General features: G+C 36.6%; 1 protein-coding gene across 1 annotated transcript in view; it reads left to right on the top strand.

The window, feature by feature from the left end:
• Positions 1–15089, top strand: part of LOC122791511 — a 257795-nt gene that overhangs the window by 71043 nt on the left and 171663 nt on the right. The window lies entirely within an intron of this gene.

The following is a 15089-nucleotide window of genomic DNA, read 5'->3' on the forward strand; positions in this document are numbered from 1 at the left end:
GTGGTGTTTTGCTCATCTGTCATTTGGTGCCATTAAACCTTGAAGAAACTCTGAACCTGTGTGCTTCCTTCCAGCCTGATTTCTTCTGTTATTAAAGAAATAGGTCACATAATTCAGGGTTTGAATTAGTTTGCAGATATTTTTCTACTGTGTTCAGAATAAATATTGATACTCATTTTTGGTGTATAACTGCGTCACGGTGGGAAACAATTAATCTCAGTACTGATAAGGGCATGTGATATGGAGTGGGTGAAATGTGAAACTATGCAAGTTGTGATAACACAAAAGCAGTAAGATGACATGTTAAAGTTTGTGTTATATATGACGGATTGAATCAACATATCTCCCTAGTAATAATCCTGACAGACAGACAGACATACATATGGATATTTCATTTGAAATGATGTCACTATTAATTGCTGTGTCAAATGATAGCAGGTCATCTGTTCCCTGTGTCCTTTGTCATTAACATGGCATAACCTAAAGTACTGATACTGTGAGACAGAAATGATAGTTGTGATGTGACAAGGAGATGTGAGAAGATTGAATGTGTCAATGTAATGCACTACTTGCTCTGCTTATTAATAGATATACACTTGCATTATCTTTATGTTACTTTTGATTGTTGTCCAATTTTTTATTGCTTTCTGCATTTGCATGCCACTTGGCAGTGAGCAATCAACTTTCACAGCTTAAGGAAAAAAGTGAAACATTTAATTTAGCTTGCTTTCCCTATCACAAATTAGCCTGACACCAGTGCACAACATTCAGCATTCTAGACAGTAATGACTGCATAAACTGCACCATGCAAACATCCAACTCTGTGACACAAGATATAAATGAAGTGCGCTTAGAAAACAGATGATGCAGGGTTTGAATCTTGCTTACAGATCATTTTAATGATGGAGGTCATAATAAATATTGACACACATTTTGGTGTATGAATGTTCTTCTGTTGGAAAATAAAAGATTCCCAGTAGTAAGAACAGCACGTGATATGCATGAGTTAAAATATGAAAGTTAAAGACCTAATAATCTGACACATAAATGATTTTACTAGTGGGCAAGGTCATGTGGAGTGGATGAATGTGTCATTGTAAGGCAGTACCTGTTCAGGTCATTGAACATATACCCTTTGATTGCTTTAATTCTTCTGTCTAGTAAGTTCAATATTTATACATTAAATATTCTTTTTTAGCCTCCTGCATTTGTGCACTGCTGAACAGTGTACAGATACAGTTTGCTACTGGAAAAAAAAAGTGAAAATTGTAATTTAGACTGCTGTCAGTTGTACAAATGTGCCTAGTAATGGTGCGCAACTTTCAGCAGTCTAAATAGCAATGACTACATAAAATGCACCTATCTACCTGCCTCTGTGTCACAAGCTGTAAATAAATAAACTGAGTTTGAAGAAAAAACAGAGTTGCTGGTGGGGGGGGGGGGCTCAGTTGTTAATAAGGATAGTTTTCATAATGTTGTCAGCTGCAAGGATAAATATACATTTTAGAATACGGATTACACAGTCTAAGTGTGTGTGATAAATGCTGAATATGTTACATATAGTCCTTGTGACTTGCTGTTACCAGAGTTTGGTAGTAGTAAAATCATCTATACTTTTTGCAAAGGAAAACATGTTCTATGCATGATGTAAAAAAAAAGTTTCTAAAGTATGGGAACACATATTTAAGAACACAATGAATGTTGAAATATGTATAATAACTGATAGATCACTCCACATAACCTAAATATAAATCTTATAAGTAATACAGTTCTCTTTCATAGTATGTCATTTTGACTTGTATTTAATATATCACAAATGAAATGACATAATCTGTGTGTTCTCTTTATGACTAATTGCCATTACCTAAACCAGTTATGAGGTGTAAGACAAATTATAATGTTGCAAGTCAATATTCAATGTATTATTCATATTTAACATTTACTTTCATTACACTTCATGTAGTTTTTTCCTTTTCTGCCTTTTGCATTTGTGCACCACTTGGCAGTGTGTAAACATGGTTCACTGCTGAAGAAAAAAGTGAAACATTTAATTTGGGTGACCTTCTGCAACACAAATAAGCCTGGTGCCAGTGCATGGCCATCAACACTCTGGACAGTACTGAGTGAAGAGCGGAAGAATTTCCAGCTGTTGTCTTTCTACCTTTGTGGCACAAGCTGTTAAGTGCAATGAGTTTATATAAAGAAGACATGTGAGTCAGGGTTTGAATCCAGTTAACAGAAACTTTAACAAAGGGTGTCAGAATCCCATTTTTCTCAACATTTTGATTAGGACTGGAACACTAAATGCAAATGAGTTTCATCACTGTGTTTACCCCAAGAAATGTATCAGTAATGCTTGCATAGCTAAACGTTTGTGTCTAGCATATGTCATTAATGATTCTCATATAACCTCAAGATAATCTGTGTAAAATATGTACTTGCATAGGTATGATGGGTGCAATAGTTTTGTTATAATCATCATGAATCATCATATATCATGAGGATGTGTTTAGAAGGACCGCTATTAGCTGATCAAGTTTTCAGAAACTTGAAATTCATATGGTCAAGACCATATAATCAAGTTGTTGAAAATTCAAAGCTTTTGAATGGATGCCACAAGCTTTATAATAGAGATAACGGTACAGCAAGGATCTGGAAATGTACCCTTTTCTTTACTGTAGTTCAATCTCGGTGCTGGTATAAATAATTTGCAGGGGGTGGGGGTAGATTTTTGTAGTGTTTTTTTTTCTTTTTTTTTTTTTGATGTCCAAGTTTTCAGAAACTTGATCATATGGTCTCGTCCATATGAATTTCGGGTTTCTGAAAACTTGATCATCTGACATAGAGCCGTTTAGGACAGTATGTTCTGTGAAGTATGTATGGACATAACCCAACCTGTATTAATCTAGTAATACAACTCCATCCATCTAAAATATATGTACAAATAGAAATAACTACCTTTTACATTGAAATGCTGTTCCAGGACTACATAAAGTCACATATGTACAGGCCTCTCTGAAATACATCTATATTCATTCTCATATCAATATATCTCTAATTACCATGTTAAAGAAAGTTCTTCTTTGGAGCAGAAAATTAATAAAGGAAGATTTGATTTTTGCATTCTTTATAAACTTGGTTCAGTTCACAGCTGGTACAACTCAGTTTTAACAGTGAGTAAGTACCAACAACTAAATATATCACAAGTTATACTATTTATCCTTCCAAACACCAAGAATTACAAGTCAAGCCATTAAGCATTTCAGTGTTAAAAATTGGAGGAACATTTGTCAGTAGATTGAGCATCACACATGACAAATCTCACTGCCATGTTTCACACTTTCATTGCTGATTGATGTAATCTCTACCAATGGGTCTACCAATGAATTTATATGCTTTCAAAACTCTGAGCTTTGGCCAGCTAAGACCTACATGAAATCAAATCAACTGGACGTATAAGTGAATTTAAGTAAATCTTTATCTGCACTTTTTTCAAATAATACAGCATTTAAATTGATTTATTTGTGTTGCATTAAATACTATCTAGCTAGAAGCTGTGGCTCTGTTTTCCAGTTAATGCTTGTTAGAATACTTGAATAGCCAGTGATAAGTGGGGGTAGTTCACTTCATTGTTATTTGGTTTCTGCCTTATATAAGTGCTGCACTTTGGATTATTTTCTGCTTAAACTCTGAGCTTTGGCCAGCTAAGACTTACATGAAATCAAATCAACTGAACGTATAAGTGAATTTAAGTAAATCTTTATCTGCACTTTTTTCAAATAATAGAGCATTTAAATTGATTTATTTGTGTTGCATTGAATACTATCTAGCTGGAAGTTGCGGCTCTGTTTTTTCAGTTAATGCTTGTTAGAATTCTTGAATAGCCAGTGATAAGTGGGGGTAGTTCACGTCATTGTTATTCGGTTTCTGCCTTATATAAGTGGTACATTTTGGATTATTTTCTGCTTCAACTCTGAGCTTTGGCCAGCTAAGACCTAGATGAAATCAAATCAACTGGATGTATAAGTGAATTTAAATAAATCTTTATCTGCACATTTTTCAAATAATACAGAAATTAAATGTATTTATTTGTGTTGCATTGAATACTATCTAGCTGGAAGTTGTGGCTCTGTTTTTTCAGTTAGTTCCCCACCCCCACCCCCTCCGTGCTTTTGTTTTGGTGTTAATCTTGGTGGCTTTGAAACTTCCTGCCCCTCTTGTAAATTTGCATTTGGATACTCCTCCTGGGCCCATCTCATTTGCTCACTCAAAAAAAAAAAATTTGCACTCTTTTCATCTGCTTTTACTGTATTTGTGTTTCTTCCTACTTTATTTTGCTTTTGCGTCATCTTAAAAGTACTCAATTGTATTTATTACTGCTTGGTGTAACTATCATTCTAAGCCTTTTGGTTTAAGCACTTGGGCTTCAGATCAGTTGTTTTACATTAAGAAGGTTTGTGGTCTGCACTGTTGTGGCAGGACAGGTAGCTTACATCCTTCTAAGTTGGGAACTTCTGATTGAAGGCTCAGTGTCTGTTATTCTAAAAGTGTATTAGTCCTGGTTTAAGCACTTGGACTTCAGGCCAGTTATTTTACATTAAGAAAGTTCGTGGTCTGCACTCTTGTGGGAGGAGAGGCTGGACTCTGCCCTTCTGAGCTGGGAATTTCTGGTTAAAGGCTTATAGTGCTGCATATTTGAACTGTTTCTTACTGAAATACGTGTGCCTTGTTTGCTGTAGCATAGACTAGATCCAGGCCTGCTGAATCTAGCTTTGTTTGCATAACTTGAGCACTAATCCAGGCCTTCTTAAAAGTATTCAATTGTAATTATTACTGCTTGGTAGTGACCTGATTAAAGTGTAGCTATCATTCTAAGCCTTGTGGTTTAAGCACTTGGGCTTCAAACCAGTTGTTTTACATTAAGAACGTTTGTGGTCTGCACTGTTGTGGCAGGACAGGTAGCTTACATCCTTCTAAGTTGGGAACTGCTGATTGAAGGCTCAGTGTCTGTTATTCTAAAAGTGTATTAGTTCTGGTTTAAGCACTTGGGCTTCAGGCCAGTTATATTACATTAAGAAGGCTCATGGTCTGCACTCTTATGGGAGGAGAGGCTGGACTCTGCCCTTCTGAGCTGGGAACTTCTGGTTAAAGGCTTATAGTGCCTGCATATTTGAACTGTTTCTTACTGAAATTGGTGTGCCTTGTTTGCTGTAGCATAGACTAGATCCAGGTCTGCTGAATCTAGCTTTGTTTGTATAACTTGAGCACTAATCCAGGCCTTCTTTTTGGAGAAAATTCCACTGCACCCCAGTGGCAGGAGTGTGCAGTTAGAACTTGTCTGATTGAAGACTACAGGAATAGGGCTCAGTTTTGAGATTCTCTTACTGGTTAATTGGTTAATTTGTTTAAAAGCCTTTTCTGATTGCCTGTAGTCATCTAAAGCTGTTTTAAGTGTATTTTTTACTGTTTGTAGTAATTTAAAGCTGTTTAAGTGTATTTTTTACTGTTTTTGCCTTATCTTTAAAAAAATGTCCTTGTTTCCCACCTTTCTAAGCTAGTATAGTCTAGTTTTCAGGCAAGTGCTGAATTCAGGGCTGTGTTACAATTTTCTGAGTTGCCCATACCTTACTTGGATAGAGGGAGGTGTCTCTGTTCACCTGTGAGAGAGGGAGCTTTGAGCAGCCATCTGTCCCTGGAGGAGTGATTCCAGCACAGACGTTAGTAGTTTATAGGCAATTTTGGGCTAATTTCTCTTTCATTTCCCTGCTGTAAAAACCGTGTTTGCACGGTTTTGCACGTCCGGGCAGTGCCGGTTAGCTAGGCCTAAATTTATCCCGGCTCCACCAAGTCTCCTCTTCAGTTTTTCCCTTGAATGTAGTATAACTCTCAACCTAAGCACTTAAAAAGCATCCTATAGTCCAGCACTTGCTCAGACCTAATAGCAAGTACTAATATACCCCGACACTTGATTGCCCAGCAGGGCAAGGCTCATTATTCACCCCTCACCAACCAAGCAACTAAGCAGCTCACCCTACTATTCAGGCATGACCAAAGGGCAATTTCAGGTATACAGTGTGTGTGAGAAAACAATATAGTCAGGTACGTATGCCCCAAACACTGCTGTGCTTAATCAAATTCCACACTAAAGAAATGTTTTAAACTGTTAAATGACTCCAGCATTCCCTTATCCCAACTGTCACAACCTCTTCTCTGTAACATAGTGATAAGGTCATTCTTTCTAAAGCCCACTCTTACATGATAGAAGTCTGACCTCCTGTCACACATACAGTTCACATAATGTTCTCCAGATTGTGTAAATAACTAGGTAGGCTGCTCAAATACAGACATGACTCCCATGTATGTGTTGAGCTCATGAAACACTGGTATTCTTTCACTCACACTTGCAATGTGTAACATTCTACGCAAGTGACATGTTTTGCCTGGAAATGTTATCCAACATCAGTGTAGTAAGTTTTAACCATAGAAGTTGTAGATCAGAATACATATGTGATGTGTGCTGTGTCTTTAAGAGCATGTCAAAGACTGTGTGTGCACATATAAATGCTAGATACATGCTATTCCTGGTGTGATTTTGAGAGAGCAACCAGAGAGTGAGCATGCATGATCGCAGTAGTTAGTTTGTATATAAGTTACTTAAGTTAAAGTCAGTAAATTTCTATCGTAATGTGTTTGTATAAAATAAAGCTGCTTGAACATAACCCGCACAGCTCTTCTATTGTATCCAAAGTATGACAGTGATATGGTGTCAGAACCGGGATCGCAGAGAATAATATTTGGAGCCATGAGGTGCAGAGGTGACAGTGAAGGTAAACTAAGAAAAACAAGCATGAGAAAGAGCCAGAGAAGAATCAAAGGAAATGAGAATTCGCACAGACTGTTTATTTTGTAAAAAACGACAAAACGGGGCATTACAAGGGCACAGACTGCAGTGTTAGACAAACAGAAGGCACAGAAGGTTTACTAACTAAGGTAAATGTTTAAAATAGAGGTATTTGATGAAGTGATTAACAGAAAAAGCAAAACGAGTATGTTTAAGCCAAAACGAGTGTGTTTAAGACAAAACAGGCATCTTTGGAGTAAAACGAGCACAAGAAAAGTACAATGGACATAAAAAGTGATTAAATGAGCAAAACAAATATAATAAGGGCAAAAAGGTCATATTAAACATAAATAAAGCAAGGCGACTGCATGTTTTTTGGCAAAGTGCTGTGTTTTGGTCTAACTATGACTTCGTATTGTATCAAGGGCATAACTAAAGTAATTCGAAGTATCTCAAAGTGTGTAAAAGTGCTTACTGTGTGTTATTTGGCCAAGAACTGCTACAACTTGTTATTCTATGTAGTCCAAAGACCAGTACAGTCTTTATTGGGTCTCTGAGATAATTTCCAAATGAATCTGCTTTCTTTTACCAAAGAAGTTCATCACATTAGTGAATCTCCTAGTTCTAATTTTTCCAAAGCCATTTTCTCAGAGTATGCTGATGTTTTTGATAAGTTAGGCAAACTTCCAGTTGCGTATTCCATGATGTTAGACCCAGAGGTCACTCCAGTAGTCAGACCAGCAAAAAGAGTTCCAATAGCTATGCAGGATAAAGTTAAGTCTTAGTTGGATAAAATGATGCAGCAAGGTATGATTTGTCCAGTCACAGAACCAATTGAATGGGTGTCATCTATGGTAGTAGGTCACAAAGAAAAACCTCAGATGAAATCAGAATATGTATTGACTCAAGAGATTTGAACAAAGCATCAAGTGTGCACAGTCAAAGTGGTTGCAGCCCTAATACCAAATGCCACTGTTTTCTCTGTCTTGGATGCAAAGAGTTAATTTTGGCAAGTGATGCTCGATCTCAAATTCTCATTTCTAACCACATTTGGTACTCCGTTTGGCAGGTGCAGATTCCAAGGATGTCATTTGAAATAAATTCTGCAAGTGAAGTCTTTCAGTGTGCAATGGAATAGATTTTTTTGGGTTATCCTTGTGCCATAATAGTAGATGATTTATTGGTTGGAGGCAATGGTGAAGCAGACAGAAACCTAAAGAGAGTTCTAGACAGAGCACGTGAAGTTAACTTGAAGCTCAATCCTCTGAAATGCAAATTCAGGCTCCCAGAAGTTACATATATAGGTCATTTATTTACCGGTATTGACTTGAGACCAGACCCAACCAAACAAGCAGCTATCCTTGAGATGTCAGCACCAGACAATGTTCAAGCTCTACAGTGTTTCCTAGGCATGGTAAACTATTTAAGCAAGTTTATACCAGACTTCAGTGAGTTGACAGCACCTTTAAGAGAGGTGACATGTAAAAATGTTGCATGCTCATGGTTAGAACAGTACCAGAAGGCATTTGAAGACCTTAAGCAAAAAATTGCCACCCCACCTACATTAAGATACTATGACGTGAGAAAACCAGTCATGCTTTCCTGTGATGTTTCAGAATTTGTCTTGGTGCAGTTATACTTCAAGAGGGCAGACCAGTAGCCTGTGCATCTAGAACACTTACCCAAACTTTGTTGCAGTATGCTCAAATTGAGAAAGAACTTTTGGCAATAGTATTTGCATGTTCCAAGTTTCATGATTATATTTACGGTTGAGTAATTCAGATTGAAACTAACAGTAGCCACTGATATCTTCGAGTGGAACAATCAACACTACTTAGTATTGGTAGACTGTTATTCGAATTGGTTTGAGATTGATCTCCTACCTAACCTAGCAACCACTGCTGTTATTACTAATTTGAAACATCATTTCTCAGTCTATGGTAGGCCACACAAAGTTATTTCTGACAATGGTACTCAGTTTACTTTACTGTTATTACTAAGTTGAAACATCATTTCTCAGTCTATGGTAGGCCACACTAAGTTATTTCTGACAAAGGTACTCAATTTACTAGTCAGTTGTTTCAGAAATTTGCAAAAGAATGGAATTTCTAACACATACAACCAGTTTAGCTTTAGAAAAGCTAAACATTAATACCTTGCCCACTTCTCCCAAATATCTACATAATTTATCTACAAGAATCAAAATAAAATCAAAAGCTAATAACATTAAAAGTATCTTCCATGAAAAGAAAGGGAAAAACGTCTTGGATATAGGTGACATTCTTGATGCCTATAGAAATCACTATATGGAACATTTCCAAAAAGAAAATATACATATCAATCAATTAAATCTAGATGAAAATGTTCTAATATAAAAAAATACCAGAAAAATTAAAACTAGATCTGCAAGCACCCATATGCTACAAAGAAATTACAGATACAATAAAAGAGGGTAAAAATAATAAAGCTCCAGGTATAGATGACATAATATATAGCTCTTGATATGAGTGAAGTTGTATTGAAAGATACTGAAAACTTTTTGAGAGATTTATATAATGTGACCAGTGAGGGGGATGTGTCAGATATTCAATTTTTAGTGACGATAGATGTTGTATCCCTGTTTACGTGCATTCCTAACCAGGAAGGCATTAGTATGGTCAGGGCAGTTTTGGCTAGGAGTAATAAATTTGACATGAAGCATATTGACTTCCTGAGCATGCTTCTAGATCTGGTCCTTGAACACAATATCTTTATGTTTCAGGATAAATACACCAAGCCTGACTGATACTATCTTCCCTTGCCTTTAGCTTTTTTGACATCAATTCTTCTACTTCTTCTACCTTTCTTTGGCTCTCTCTTCTCATCATCTTCTTTCAGCTGTTCCCGTTAGGGGTCGCCACAGTGGATCACCTGTTTCCATTTCTTCCTGTCCTCTGCATCTTGCTCTGTCACACCAACCACCTGCATGTCCTCTCTCACCACGTCCATAAACCTTATCTTAGGCCTTCCTCTTTTCCTGTTACCTGGTAGCTTCATCCTTAGCATCTTTTTCCCAATATACTCCACATCCCTTCTCAGCACATGTCCAAACCAATGTAATCTTGCCTCTCTGGCTTTGTCTCCAAACCTTCCAACCTGGGCTGACCCTCTAATATACTTATTCCTAATCCTGTCCACCCTCGTCACACCCAGTGCAAATCTTAACATCTTTAACTCTGCCACATCCAGCTCAAACTCCTGCCTTTTTGTCAATGCCACTGTCTCCAACCCATATAACATAGCTGGTCTCACTACCCTCTTGTAGACCTTCCCTTTCACTCTTACAGGTACTCGTCTGTCACAAATCACTCCTGACACTCTTCTCCACCCACTCCATCCTGCTTGTACTCTCTTCTTCACCTCTCTTCCACACTCACCGTTACTCTGAACTATTGACCGCAAGTATTTAAACTCATCCACCTTTGCCACCTCTACTCCTTGCATCCTCACCATTCCTCTATCCTCCCTCTTATTCATACACATATATGCTGTCATAGTCCTGCTGACCTTCATTCTTCTTCTCTCTAGAGCATATCTCTACCTCTCCAGGGTCTCCTCCACCTGTTCCCTACTCTCACTGCAGATCACAATGTCATCTGCAAACATCATAGTCCATGGGGTCTCCTGTCTGATCTCGTCTGTCAACCTGTCCATCACCATTTGGCTCTCTCTTCTAAAAATTATAAATACTTTGCTCTCTTCATACCCTTCATTACTGTGTCAATTTCCTCGACACAACATACTAACTAACTAGAACTTATACTTATCTATGATAAATGCTGCACCAAATGACTGAAACAAAAATCTTCATAATGTTACCCTTTTCTTCTTACTGCTGCTGAAATAACAAGTTTTACATGAATGTATAGTTATCTAATTGTTTTTGAATGTATAGTTTTCTATCATCATAGTGTTACCCTGTTTGCTTACTGCTGCAGAAAATCAACTGTACATGATTGTATAGTTATCTAATTGTATTTTGAATGTATAGGTATCTTTCTGCATTTTGTATAAACTGTTTCTTTTCTCGGAGCTTTTCTCCTCGGGCCTCTATTGAAAATGGACATATATCCAATTAGACTAGCCCAGCCAACAAATGTAAAATAAAATAAATAAATAAATAAATAAATGTTACTGGCAACAATCTGGTGTGGCTATGGGGACCATCTGCGCTAATTCTTACGCCAATTTGGTGATGTCAGAATGGGAATTTCATGATGTATTGGGACAACATAGAGGTCATATTGCCATATATAGACGTTTTGCTGATGGCATGTTTATTGGTTGGAAAGGCAACAAGCAAGAGCTTGACTTGTTTTTTCATTCTTTAAATAATAGTAGTGATTTTTTGAAATTTACCCTCACTTGTTTCCAAGTCACTGTTGATTTCTTGGATGTGAACATCCGGCTGGAGAATGGCAAAATGCTGACCAGGATGCATAGGAAGGACTGTTATAGACTGTCATATCTCCATAGGCGGAGTATGCATCCACAACATATATTTGGGAACATTATGAGAGGTCAAGCCTTCAGGGTCTCAATGTTGTCATGTACCACTTCTGACTTTGAAGGAAGTTTGTCAGATTTGAAGAAAGAGTTTGCTATCAGGGGTTACACCCAAGTAGAAGTTGATCAAGCTTGTGCCAGAATAACCAATGAGCATGATAGTAGAGCATGTCCATATTTCTCTGCTCTGTATAGGCAATCAATCAGATCACCTCGTAGGTATTGTTGTCCTCCTATTGTTTTGAAATTCTCCCATGGTGTTAATATGGTGAAAGATATAGTTACCAGGAACTGGCATATTTTACAGACTGACAGCAGATGTTCCGATATATTAGCAGATGGCTCTAGATTTGTATATAAGAACCACACTAATTTAAGGCAACAGTTATGTTTTCCTAGACATGTATGTCTGGATCCCAAGTTTTGATGGGTACATCTAAATGTCATAAATGCAATTTTTGTCAGTTTATAGATGAGTCTAGGTTCTTTAGGCACCCTGTCACGGGCTACTTGTGGAAGTTGGGGGCATCTGCTGATTGCTCCACCAGGAATGTGGTTTATTTAGCACATTGTCAGTGCTGTTATAAATTCTACGTTGGTAAGATGAACAGGATCTTAAAAAGAAAGAAGTAGGGACCATGTGTATTGCATGAAGAAGGAATATGATTTTAGTGCCTTAGCAAAACATGTTTTGTCTACTGGCCCTGAACATAACTTTGTCTTCCAGGTATTATGTGTGATCAGCCCAGGTGTGCGAGGTGGTGATATAGTGAAGGTGGTCGAGTTAGAGTGGATCTTGAGGTTGGGGGCACACCTAGTTATGGGGTTGAATGATCATGTTCCCATTAAGCCTGTATTAAGAAATAAACAGCTGTAGGGTGTTTATTGTTGTCTGTTTACATATTTATGAATATCTTTCATGTTTTATTTATTTGTGCTAATGTTTTTATTATTATTTTTTATTTTTTATCAGATTCTATGCTAGTTAATATTATCTACTTTATATGCCTTTATGCCGAGAATATGGCTGCATGAATGTTTGTTCTATTAGCTGTTAAGCTGTTTGAGATGATGTCATTTGCATATAAGTTATTCTGTTCCCATTCATGTTTGTCTGAAGAAGCGGTATAGTATTACCGTGAAAACGCTAACTTTCTTTCTCTGCAATAAAGTTTTTTGGTACGATTACTTGCTGGTTCATCAAGTTTTTGGATTTAGCTGCATATCGAGCTGTCTTCTGCCTGCTTTGGGGAATTTTACAGTTTTACAGTTTTGTTTGGTTGCTGCAGTTGGATTTATTTTTTTTTTTTTTATAATTATGGAAATATATAAACTTTTTCCTTCAAAGATACCATCCCTCTTCCATAAAACTATTAGAAATTCAGTCACAAGCTTTAATACCACCCTCTTGGAGATATTCCTTAATCACACCAATCCTAAAGGAAAACAAATCCCCAAACCTCTGTACCTCATATAGACCTATATCATTATTAAATAATGACTATAAGATATTTATGACAATATTAACCAACAGAATGAAAATACCACCATCCAAAACAATAAATAATGATCAAACTGGATTTATATATTATAGACACACACATGAGAATAGTAAAAGGATAATTTCTCTTATAGATTATGTTAATAAAGAAAATGAAGAAACCCTCATAATTGACTTAGATATCGAGAAAGCCTTTGACTCCCTAAATCGGGACTATTTATTCAAAATCCTAATGCTATTTGAATTTCCTGTCTCCTTTGTTCATCTCCTAAAGAATATATATATACAAATAATTTAGCGTATGTCAAGTTAGGTCGTTTTACCTCTGAATCTATACATATAACAAAAGGCACTAAGCAAGGATGTCCCATGTCACAGATTCTATTTGCTTTGGCTATTGAAATATTGGCAGATTAAATTCGTAACAATATAAAAATCAAAGGAATAGATGTTTATGAACAATATAATTCTAAAGTAATGCTAAAGACAAATTTCACATGACTTCAGGACTCCATTTCAGTAAACCTAAATTTACGAAATATATATATGAAATCATATATAATGACTTTGACATGGGGAAACAGTATTTAAAAAAATTACAAAATATTGATAAGAGCATTCTTAATCCTAGACAGAATCATTAAAATTAGTTCTTCCATAAAAGGAATATGTTGGAGATGTGAGCAAGTACACAATGCAGATTAGAACCGCATTTTCTTTGATTGTGTTAAAATTTAGCCATTTTTGGAATGGTATTAATAACTTTCTACAAGCTTTATATAATGAATCATTGTATTTAACTAAAGCTCTCGTATTATTAAATGTGAACGAAGGTCCTCATTTGAATAGATCAAACATGTATCTAGTATGGACTATACTTGAAATTTCAAGGAAGTGTATAACAAGAAGATGGAATACAAACACAATACCAACTTTGGAAGACTTCTACAGCCTACTGAAGACCACAGCATTACTGGAAATTAAAATTAAAGAACTAAGAATGTATCCAAAGACATTTATCAACAACCCTTGGGGAAAAGTCTTATCATTGATTGACACTATACAATAATTGATCAGACACTCTGATAATGGATTGGACATACTTATAAAGTAACTGTATACATTAAGATCTGTTATAGTGTCAGGCTAATTTAAATAGTGTACATAGTTATTTAAGATGTTATGTGTAAATACTATGGAATTCATTCAAATGTATTTGAAATAAAATCAGATGCAGGTGAAGTTCATGGGTAGAATCTACACAGCTTTTATAACTATTACTCAGACATGATCCATGCTAATGTGCTCATTTCACAAAGAACCCTTTCCTAAACTGCAGTACTTCCCACTGAATATTATCATAACTAATAGTGTGCAGGGCTTAGGACCAATGTACAGACATAAACAGATATAGGAGCACAGGATGTGAGAGGGACAGAAATAGTTGTTAAGGACAGTAGGTACATCAGGGAATATTAGCATGTACTGCAGTTACTGAACATGAAATGTTTTAAAACAAGTAATTTCCAAGATGAAATATTAATATACTCTACAGCTGCATGATGGCAGACTTGAACCCATGCTATGACAGGTATGAGAGAGATGAATATCAACTGCTTATGCTACAGAGAGACATACACCAGCTGAGTCATAAAGAACACCCTTGAAGGGATGACAACACTTTTCTCTATTGCAGTGAGCATGTGTCCCCCTACCTAGGAGCATGTGGCCTTACAATTGTGGTCACCGACTGTGCCATAACTAATTATGTTGCCTAAGGCACATGTGCCTGACACACCTATCTGACAAACAGATAATACTAGATTCAAACCCCAGACTATGGTGCTATGGTGTGTGTATGTACTGCATATGCTACAGAAAATAGGAAAGATTTTGTGACAAACAACTGAGATTACTGCTTAAACTACAAGGGGTGGGAGGTTGGCATAATGGTTAAGGTATTTACCTTACAGACGCAAGGTACAGGGTTTGATTCTAACATGGGGTAATTGGCTAGGCTTAAAATGACCCACAAAGTAAGTTAGCCTGGTATCATTCTATGAACCTATGAACAGAAGGATTCATGATAAGCTTCTCTACATTGACTGGTCAGAATGGTGAAAATAAGGTATCTATATCAATGGTCAGACAACTGTTTACAGTCCAGTATCAATGTTACTCGGCCAAGGAAGTTTTTTCTGT

Source organism: Protopterus annectens, chromosome 17.part0 (genome assembly GCF_019279795.1).
Source record: "Protopterus annectens isolate FY-2018-M chromosome 17.part0, PAN1.0, whole genome shotgun sequence".
Taxonomy (NCBI): domain Eukaryota; kingdom Metazoa; phylum Chordata; order Ceratodontiformes; family Protopteridae; genus Protopterus; species Protopterus annectens.